Genomic DNA, 9,513 nt, shown 5'->3' on the forward strand with positions numbered 1-9,513 from the left:
TAGCTTCCATTTGCTCCAATCTAATTCTGAAGCAATGATTCTCCTCAGTGAGCTTTTGAGATTCTTTTTCCATCTGGCAAATTCGACTTTTTAAGGCATTCTTCTCCTCATTGCCTTTCTGAGCCTCCTTTGCCATTTGAGTCAGTCTGTTTTTTAAGGTATTATTTTCTTCAGTCAGGCTGTTGACTCTCATTTCATAATTTTCTTGCATTGTTCTCATTTCTCTTCCCAATTTTTCCTCCACTTCTCTTATCTGCTTCTTAAGGTCCTCTATGGCCTGTAACCAGCTTGTATTTTCCTTTGAAGCTTTTGGTGCAGGAGTTCTGACTTCACTGATTTCCTCCTGTTCCATGCCTTGCTCCTTCTTATCCCCAAAATAGGAGTGTAATGTTGGAATCTTCTGTCTGCTTTGTTTCCTTTGCCTGCTCATTTTGCCACTCAATGATTTGACTTTTGGGCTTTTTGCCACAGTAGGAATCTGCCACCAGACAGGGGAGTTTTTGTCCCAAACGCCAGAGGTATTAGATGGGTGCCCTCTCTGAGGTCTCCACACGCTCTGGCAAGCTGGACACACACCCCAGGACCTCCACCCTAGACTGCAATCCAGATCCAAGCAGGTTAAAGCAAGAGCGATGACCCCTCAGACTGGTGCTTGGTCCCCCTACACTCTGCAGGCCAGGAGCTGAAGCCTCCACGTGGTGCTGGCAGGCTGTGCTGGCGTCTCAGTGGTTTCTCGCCCCTGGGGTAAAAGCCACGCACTCCCACTTACTGGGTCCCAAAGTCCAGAATGCACTGGCCTCTCACCTTGTCCTTCGCATCTATGTGTTGATAAATCTGGAAACGGCCACAGCTGCTGCTGATCTGGAGTCCCTCTGGCTGGAGGCTGGTCAGGCCCGCCCTGGGGCTAAAGCCTTGGCGTGGGGCTGGGCTCGGCTCCCAGAGCGTTGCGCTGGCCGATTTCTGCCGGCCTGCCAGGCTGTTCTCAGCGGGAGGTTAGCTTCTCTGTGTCATTTTGTGGGTTCTGCAGCTCCAAAGTTTGTTTAGAGTTCCCTTTTTACATGGATTGGGGAGGGTGGAAGCCGGAGCTGTGGGAGGGTCGTGCTTCTACTCCGCCATCTACAGAGTCTCTTTTCACCGAAATTTTGAATTGGTCTTTAGTGGCCTAAGAAAGAGCTACTAAAATTCATCGTAGAATTTTGGAGCAAAAAGGGACCTCAAAGACCAAAGAATCCAAATTTCTCATTTTACAGAGAAGTTCAGAGAGGTGAGGCCCGCAGTCACATAACTAGTACAGAGTCCAGCAATGACTACCAGTATAGACTTCTCCTTTAGAATTCTTTCTAAATGCTGTCCTGGAATGATACATTTACCCAAGAATTGAGTAACAAGATTTTTACCATTAGAATGTAAGTGCCATGAGGGCAGGGATTGTTTTTTGCTCTTTCTTTGCATTCCTAGAATATGGTAAGCATATTGTTTGATTGATTGATTAACCAAAGAGTTTTGCAGTTTCTCAGGTTTCCTATGAGTTCAGGCATGTATATCAACTGATCTGCCCATATCATATTTTATTACATATACATATGCAGAATTTATGCTTTCCTATTCAGTCATGTCTTACAGAGGAAGTCAAGGGCAGAATTGTAACTAGGGTAGGGACACAAGGCCTTTACTCCAGAGTGCCAGGAATTAGAACAGAGGTTCCCAAACTTATTTGGCCCACCGCTCCCTTTAAAAAAAATTTACCCAGCACCCCTCTCAATCTACTTTCTTTAACCCTTTAATGGTTTTAAAAAAAATTCCATTATTTCAAAAAATATATATATATAATATGTTTTTAAGAAATGATGTATCTTAAATTTAATAATTTACGCAATATTACATCATGTAACTGTATAGTATTGTATTACAAACAAGTCATTACATGCACATATTCCTGCCAATTAATGCTGGACTTCCTAACAATGTGTGACAGGCTCACCTGCCAACACTTGCTTGTTAAGACCTATCAGCAGACTTCACCACTGATCCGTTATAATTTGCATTTTGTGTGTTTATTAGGAAAATAATGTAATCGCTATGACTTTAACTCTGCTACACAACAGATAAAACATGTACTGACAGTTTTTCAAAGTTCTCTTCTTTCCTTATGGTTCTACACCACCTTATTTTTATTCAATGCCCCCCAATTGCACCTGAGGCTACTACCACCCTCTTGGTCAGTCCAGCATTCCCCTCCAACCCCCCTTCCCAGGAGAAGTATCTTCCACTTTGGGAACCTATGAATTAGAGGGTACAGAGAACACTTTGTTCAGGAGGTAGAAACACCTGAATAGAGGTCGTGATTAACAAGAATAGTTAAAATAGAAAGCTACCAGATGATGAGCTCCCTCTCTAATCCAAGTAAACTTTGTCTTCACCTTCCCCTGCTTCTCCCTCATCATGGCCTCCCAAAAAGCAACATCCCAAAGTCTCCATCTCCTGCTTTCTTCAAACAAATTTAAAAAAACCCCAAATTAACGTGGCCTTATGTAGTGGCAACCACAATGGTATACCCAGGATGGCTGCTAGCACAGGTTCTTAGATCTGCTTTACTAGGAAAGATAGCTGTCCAAGGGGTCAATAATCTTTTTTAAGTACATTCACTAGTTCAGGGGAAAAGTCAGCACACTGAATTTCAAAGAAAATACAGGGAAAATACAATCAGAGAAATAAAGACCATTAGATAAGTTTCTGACTGCCTGAATCAACTATACACTTTATATACATCCTTAGATTAAGAGATCCTTTACATCCGAGCAGTCAGGGACCTCTGAACATAGGGCCACTCAGAATCTCAACCAGCGAATCATAAGAGCCTTCTCATAAGCAAGTCCCCAAAGCAAAATACCAACTCAGAGTATATACGCACTTCTCAGAGCCAGAAGCCATCACAACCTAAGAAATTAGCAAAAGGTGTGAAAGCCTTCCTACAAGCAAGTCCTCTTAAGCAAGCTTCCCTTAATGGGTTCCATGTGAGACCTATTAATGTATGGGGAAGATCTTATATCCCATTAACATTACACCTTGTATCAAAAAGACTAAGTTCTCAACCTGAGGTTCCTCTTACTCCAACAACAGAATTTGTCTCCCAGCTTCAGGCCAACAGAATTGTTAGTTACAGCACTGGTCTGAAAGGTTTCCTTTAGATTAGAACATAATCAAGATAGCACAATGACCAACCATAATTCCTAAAGGATTCATGTTGAAACATGTCACCCACTTCCTCTCAGAGAGGTAATGGACTCAGTTCAGATTGAGACTTCAAAAACAAAAACAAAAAAACACGGCCAATGAGAAATTTGGGTTTGTTTGTTCTTTTTTTTTTGGACTCTTCACGTTTGTAAACAGGAGTTTTGTTTGTCTTGATTTCTCAATGGTGAGGATTGTAGTGGGGGAAAGTGGGAGAGAGAGAAGGCTGATCTTTGTTTGAAAATAAAATAAAATTTAAGAAAAAGGAGAGAAAAAGGAATATAATTAGGAACTTTATCTTGTGATAATATATATTGATGAGGGAGTCTCTACCTAAAAGGAATTTTCCCTTTTCATAGAAACATACATATAATATGTGCATTATTACATAACTTCATTACTATGTGTAAATTTGGGCCCTCTGCAATATGAACCTGGTGACATTTTTGTTCATATTTCTGAAATAAAGTGTTTTGTAAAAATGTCCAAATTCAACATGATTATTGACTTCCTTTTGTGATTTCAACTCAAAATTTGAAATATTACTCAATAAAGTTGCTCTGTTAGGATATTTTCATTACACAGCTTTCCCTGCCTTTTTCCTGTCTCATCTTCTGGTGCAAACTATGTCTGAGGAACTAGAAAGAAAAGCAGAATGTAACAACTTGGAGAAATCGCACTTTTTTGCAAATGAATACCACCTTCAAGAGCCTGTCTCATTGAAACAGCAACTGCCAGATGTGCAATGTTAATTAAGCATGCAGAGATCTTTCAAGTGAAAACTAGTGGCACAGAAAATGAGCTTCTTTCTGTTTGTATTTGAAATCGAGATGGGAAGCACTATATTCAAGTTGACTGACTCAGATTCAATCTACACAACCAGAGCTGTAATTACAGAGGAGCAACTGGGACTTTGTCCCCAGGTCACCAGCTCTCTATAGTGGTTGTCCAGCCCACACCGTGGTCACTCAATGAAACAAGAATTCATTAGGCATATTAGGTGGTAGGTACAAAGACAAAAAGAAAACAAATCCTTATCTCAAGAACCTTATATTCAAAAGAGGGAGACAGCACATAGTCTATAGGTATAGATAAAATATCTATAAAGCAGGTGCGAGGTACCCATGGAGGGAACAATACTAGCATCTGTGGGGACCACTCAACCTTTATGCAGAAGGAGCCACGTGAGTAGAGTCTAGAAGGAGACCAGAAATTCCAAAAGGCAGAGGTGAGAAAGAAGAACATTCCAGACATGGAGGACAGCCAATGGAAAGGCATAGAAACAAGGGAGGGATTGTCATACGTGAGGAGAAGAAGGTGAGTCTGGGTACAGTACACTGAGGGAAATAATATATAGGAAAATTGGAAAGGTAGAATAGGCCTAAGTAGTGAATGCCAGAGAAAACAGTTGCCTAAAATTGCCTAAAGGCCACTGGAGCTTGTGGAGCAGTGGGATGATCAGACTAGCACTTTAAGAAAATCTCTTTAATAACCAAGTGGAGGAAGAAGAAGGGAGATCAACTGGGAGGCTATTGTTGTTGGTGCTTTGTTTTTTGTTTTTGTTTTTGTTAAAAAACCAATATTATTTTTCAATCAGCATTTTTCCAACACTATTAAAGCATCTGGGTTTTAAGACCACTCTGTGGTAGTTCCTACCCACTCAGTGGCCTGAGCAGTAGGAGCCGCAGACTAGTCCTCAGTAGCTGGCTGAGCACTCCAGATTTCGGTGGGGAACTGCTGAATGGGCACAGATGGCACCTGCACTCCCTCAGACCAATCAGCCACCTCTGGTTGAGCAGCAGTGAATTCTGGGGTGGGTGCAGTCCATTCACCCTGAAACTCCTCCTTTGTCACTGCCTTCTCAGCTGCAGCCTGCTCTTCCTTTTCAATCTCCTCTGGATCCCTGTAGAAGTAAAGATCAGGCATAACCTCCCAGGGGTGTTCCCAGGAGATGGCACCACGCATCCGCAGGACTTCACGGGCCAGCATTCACCGAATGAGCTCCCTTGTTGTTACATGGAATGGCAATGTCCACAGAGCGAAGTGGGGAGTCTGTGTTGCACAGGGCAATGGTTGTGAGGTTAATATAAGATGCTTCAGTCAGAGGCTGGTGATCTGCCCGAGGATCAGTGACCACCAAAAGGCAAGGCTCCCTGAAAGCTGCCTGGATCTGGTTAGTGAAGGTGCCCGGTGTGAAACGTCCAGCAGTAGGTGTGGCGCCAGTGGCAGCAGAAAATTTCAGAACAGCTCGCTGGCCAGTGTTCCTGCATGAGATGACACTAACATCGGCTGGGTTTTCAATAGCAACCATGGCACGAGCTGCCAGCAGAAGTTTTTCCCAAGTTCTCTTCAAATTAATGATGTAGATGCCGTCACTCTTTCTTTTGTAGATATACTGTTCTATCTGGAAGTTCAGATTGGTGCCGCCCAAGTGGGTTCCTGCAGCCAGAAACCTGAGGACATCCTCCTCCTTCATCTGCAGGACATCTAGCGCTCCGGACATCATGAAAGTTTCCCTTTAAAGTTACGATGGAAACTGAGAACAACACCGTATGGAACCCTGTTCGGGACAGCGCGGAAAGGGCGGTCCTTTGTTTTTGAAGAGGACCAATGACATCTGAGTGGTCTTAACTTGTTTGCAAATTGGATTTCAGTGAGGCAGAGTTGTTCAAAGTTGTCAGCTTCTCTCTCTCTTCCTGAGTCATCAAAGTCCAGTAGTGAAAGTTCTGATGAAAGCTGATGAATGAGAGCCTGAACTAGGGTAGTCATGAGTGAAAGAATGGGATATACTTAAGAGATATGGAGATGAAAATAACAAGGTTTGGCAATTGATTGGATATGTGGGATGAGTGAGAATTAGGAGTCGAGAATGACACTGAGGTTGGTCCATTCCATATATCATCATTAGGGTTCTATCCTCTCTCACTTCACCACTATGTCCTTCCATCTATCACCTCCCTTTACCCCTTTCACTTCTTTTCAGGGGTTGCCCTACATGAACGTGCCCAACTGAGGTGTAGTGTTCTCAGTGAACCTACCTGCCTTTTCTTCTGCCTTTCTTCTCTTCTTTCTCCTAGGAGTTGCCCAACATGACTATACTCACTATACTCAGTAAAAATCCAGACCATTTATTTTACAAACAAGATAAATGAGGTCCAAATATGACAAGTGACTTCTCCATGCTCTCCTAGCATATAAGTGGCAAAGCCCAAATCCAAGCCTGAGTATTTGGATTACAGGTCCACAACTAAGGTCACGGTTAAGTAGGTGGTAGAACATGGACTGGAACCTAAATCTTGTATTTCCTTATGGGCAGGAGTATGCTGATAAATGTTTAATAAACAACTCTCCAAAAAAAAAAAAAAGTACTCACGACGCTTCTTTAATCTGCATTAGTCACATTTTCTTCTTCACTTTCTTAAGTGCAGACAATCAACAAATCAGTCTTCAAAAACACAGGATGAACAGCAAAGCAAGCCCTGATTTGTACTGTTTGCTGATTTCCATGGTGTAAATAATCACATTGCAAATTTAACAACAGATTCCAGCATACCCCTACTTTTGGGTTACACCTTCTACTGTACACAATGTTTCGCATACATAGATCTGGTAGGAAGAGCAAGGGATTCCTAATTTGTTCTTTGTTTTTTTATTGGGAAAGACAAGTATATCTCATTTAGAAGGATTAAAGAATCATGGTTAATGTAATAATTATATAACAATCATAAAGAATGATTGTTACATAAAAGCTCATTATAAATATTAGCATTGATGAATAATATCCTTTTTATCACAGGTAATAACAGCCCCTTAATCACAAAATATCCTTTGATCATTTATCAGAACAGATATAGTTTAACCACTTTTAATAAATCTTTGAGGAGTTCTTATTAAAATTTAGAGCCAGAATGTTGTTTTAATTTAAAGGTATTTGTAAAAATTAGCGTTTCAGTTCTTATCCATTATTGTTTTGTTAGTAACTGACTGCCTGATTGAGTCTTGGGAAAGAAGATTTCAGGGGAAGAATGAGATTGATTAAGGCTGTATCTGGGCAACAACAATAATTAATATGCAAAGTGAAACATGGAGTGGAGAATTTGAATTTCTGAATATCTGGGTGCTTGCTTTCTGGGCCAGAGTTATAACTTGGAATTCTTTTGCCTGTGCAAAGTTGGATTAGGTAGGGCATAGAAGAACATACCTTCTACTTGACTGTAGTCATATTGGAAGTTCCTTAGGAGGAAGTTTATCCCAGAGGAGTTAATAGGTGAGGAATGATGAAGAGATGAGGACTAATATAATATCTCACAGAATAGGATTAACCAAAGACCATGAAGTATAGAGAAGGCAGGCTGGACTATCACCTCAGGGAGGCATGCTAGAGTAAAACCCTGATTGCCTCACCCTAGTTCCAGCTCTGTAGGAGCACTTCCTCCCACAGTGACCACTCCATACTATGCTTTTCTATCTTTGGCTGGCTTGCACTGCAACACAGCACAACCACCTTTGGGTTGGTTGCTATAGCACCCTTCTCCAAGGACTCATCTTCCCCAATCCTCATGAGGTTTAAGGCTAGATTCTCTGTGGGATGAGCCATGCTCCTTGCATGATGGTAACTGCTGTTAGACTAACTTCTGTGTTTTTCCCTTTAAATTAAATTTGCCCTAAGGGCAAAAATTCCTAGTTATGCCTCTCTGTGATCAGTAAGCCATTTTTTAAAATGTAGCATGTTACAGTGTTTTAATTCTCCACTAAGGTGAACCCAGGAAGGAAATAAAGTCATCTTCTCAATATTTCCCTTGATAAATTTTAAAATCTAAAAATTTTATTATCGTTCTTCTGATTTTTAAAAAGGAATCATTGAGCATGCCCTCCCCCATTGCTGTCCTAAGGGAGCTTAGGGACTGTGGGGATCCATTTAATGAAGTTCCTGGTATCAGAAGGGTTTTTTTTGTATTGAATACTTTTGTTTCTTGGCCTGATCCTAATGCCACTTATGTTGCTAATTGCCCACTACACTTAAGGGAAGTACCTCAGTTCCCCACTCCTCACTGACATCAGTGCAGAAGTTGTTGTTGTACATTTTTAACTTCCACAAGATAATAGAGTTTTAGACCTTGAGAAACCATCTGATTCATCCCTCTTCCATGGACTTCTCCTTGTCTGAGTTCCCTATTCTCAGCCTTGATGGGAAATGGCCCTGGGAAAGGCCTTGGAGACTCAAGACTTCTGGGTCCTGCTCTCAAGCTTTTATCCTACTGAGGGAAACAGCATGCAAACAACTATATCTATATAATATATATTTGGGTAGACACAAAGGTAAGCACAGAGAGAGAGTGTTAATTTTAAGGAGGACTGGGAAAGGTTTCTTGCAGAAGGTAGGATTTGCACAGTCTTAAAGAAAGCCAGAGAAGCCAAGAGGGAAAGAAAGGTGAGAGGAGAGAGCATTTCAGGCACGGAGACAGGGAAAATGCATAGAGTCAAGAGATCAAGTGTCTTGGGCAAGGAACAACTGGGAAGCCAATATCACTGAAGAACCCTCAAGTGGAAGAAGGATTAGATTTGTTCAGCTTACCCCAAGGGGGCAGAACTAGAAGAAGTCAGAAGAAGCCACCGAGATATTTTAACTCAGTTTAGAGAAAACATGTCTAACATTCGGATCTATCCAAAAGAGGTGTATAGACTGCCTTGAGTTGTAATGAGCTTCCTGTCACTGGCAGTGTTCAGGTGGAACAGAGACTGGATAACTACTTTCCAGAAAAATGGAGAGATTCCTCTTGAATTGGATTAATTTATTTATGAAGTTTTTTTTTCCAGCTCTGAGGTTCTGTGAAGGTAGATAAGACAGTCTCCACATTTTACAGAGGAGGCCCCTGAAGCCTAGAGATATGAAGTGATTTGCCCAGTCACAGAGCAGTTAATAAGGGGTAGAGGGGAAATAGAGCCCAGGTCTTCCATCTCTTAGAACAGCACTGTCCCACAATCCCATCTACTTCTTGGGAAAACAAGGCAAATCAAAAAAAGATTAGATCATGTGATCATGGGGAGGAGGGAGATTATTTTTTTAATCACATCACAAATTCTTCCATTCCTGTCATGTCTGAATACATTATTTATGAGAGCCATCTGGCTACATGTTTCAGGGGAAAAGCAAGGAAATATAAGATCTGGCAACTAAATAAAAGGTGAAAAAGGCATCTAATGTTCAGTGCCTCTCACCATTACCTTGTTCTTCAGGAGCGATTTATACTTCAGTATATAACTCATGGCCTTCCATCTGAG

At 41.4% G+C, this 9,513-nt stretch overlaps 1 pseudogene; it reads right to left on the reverse strand.

Moving 5' to 3' along the window:
* Positions 1–4,860: 4,860 nt before the first annotated feature.
* Positions 4,861–5,736, reverse strand: LOC138168534 (small ribosomal subunit protein uS2 pseudogene; annotated as a pseudogene).
* Positions 5,737–9,513: the final 3,777 nt, after the last annotated feature.

Source organism: Petaurus breviceps, unplaced genomic scaffold (assembly GCF_028583685.1).
Source record: "Petaurus breviceps papuanus isolate PSGF00001 unplaced genomic scaffold, PetGlider_PUasm1.0 37, whole genome shotgun sequence".
Lineage (NCBI taxonomy): Eukaryota > Metazoa > Chordata > Mammalia > Diprotodontia > Petauridae > Petaurus > Petaurus breviceps.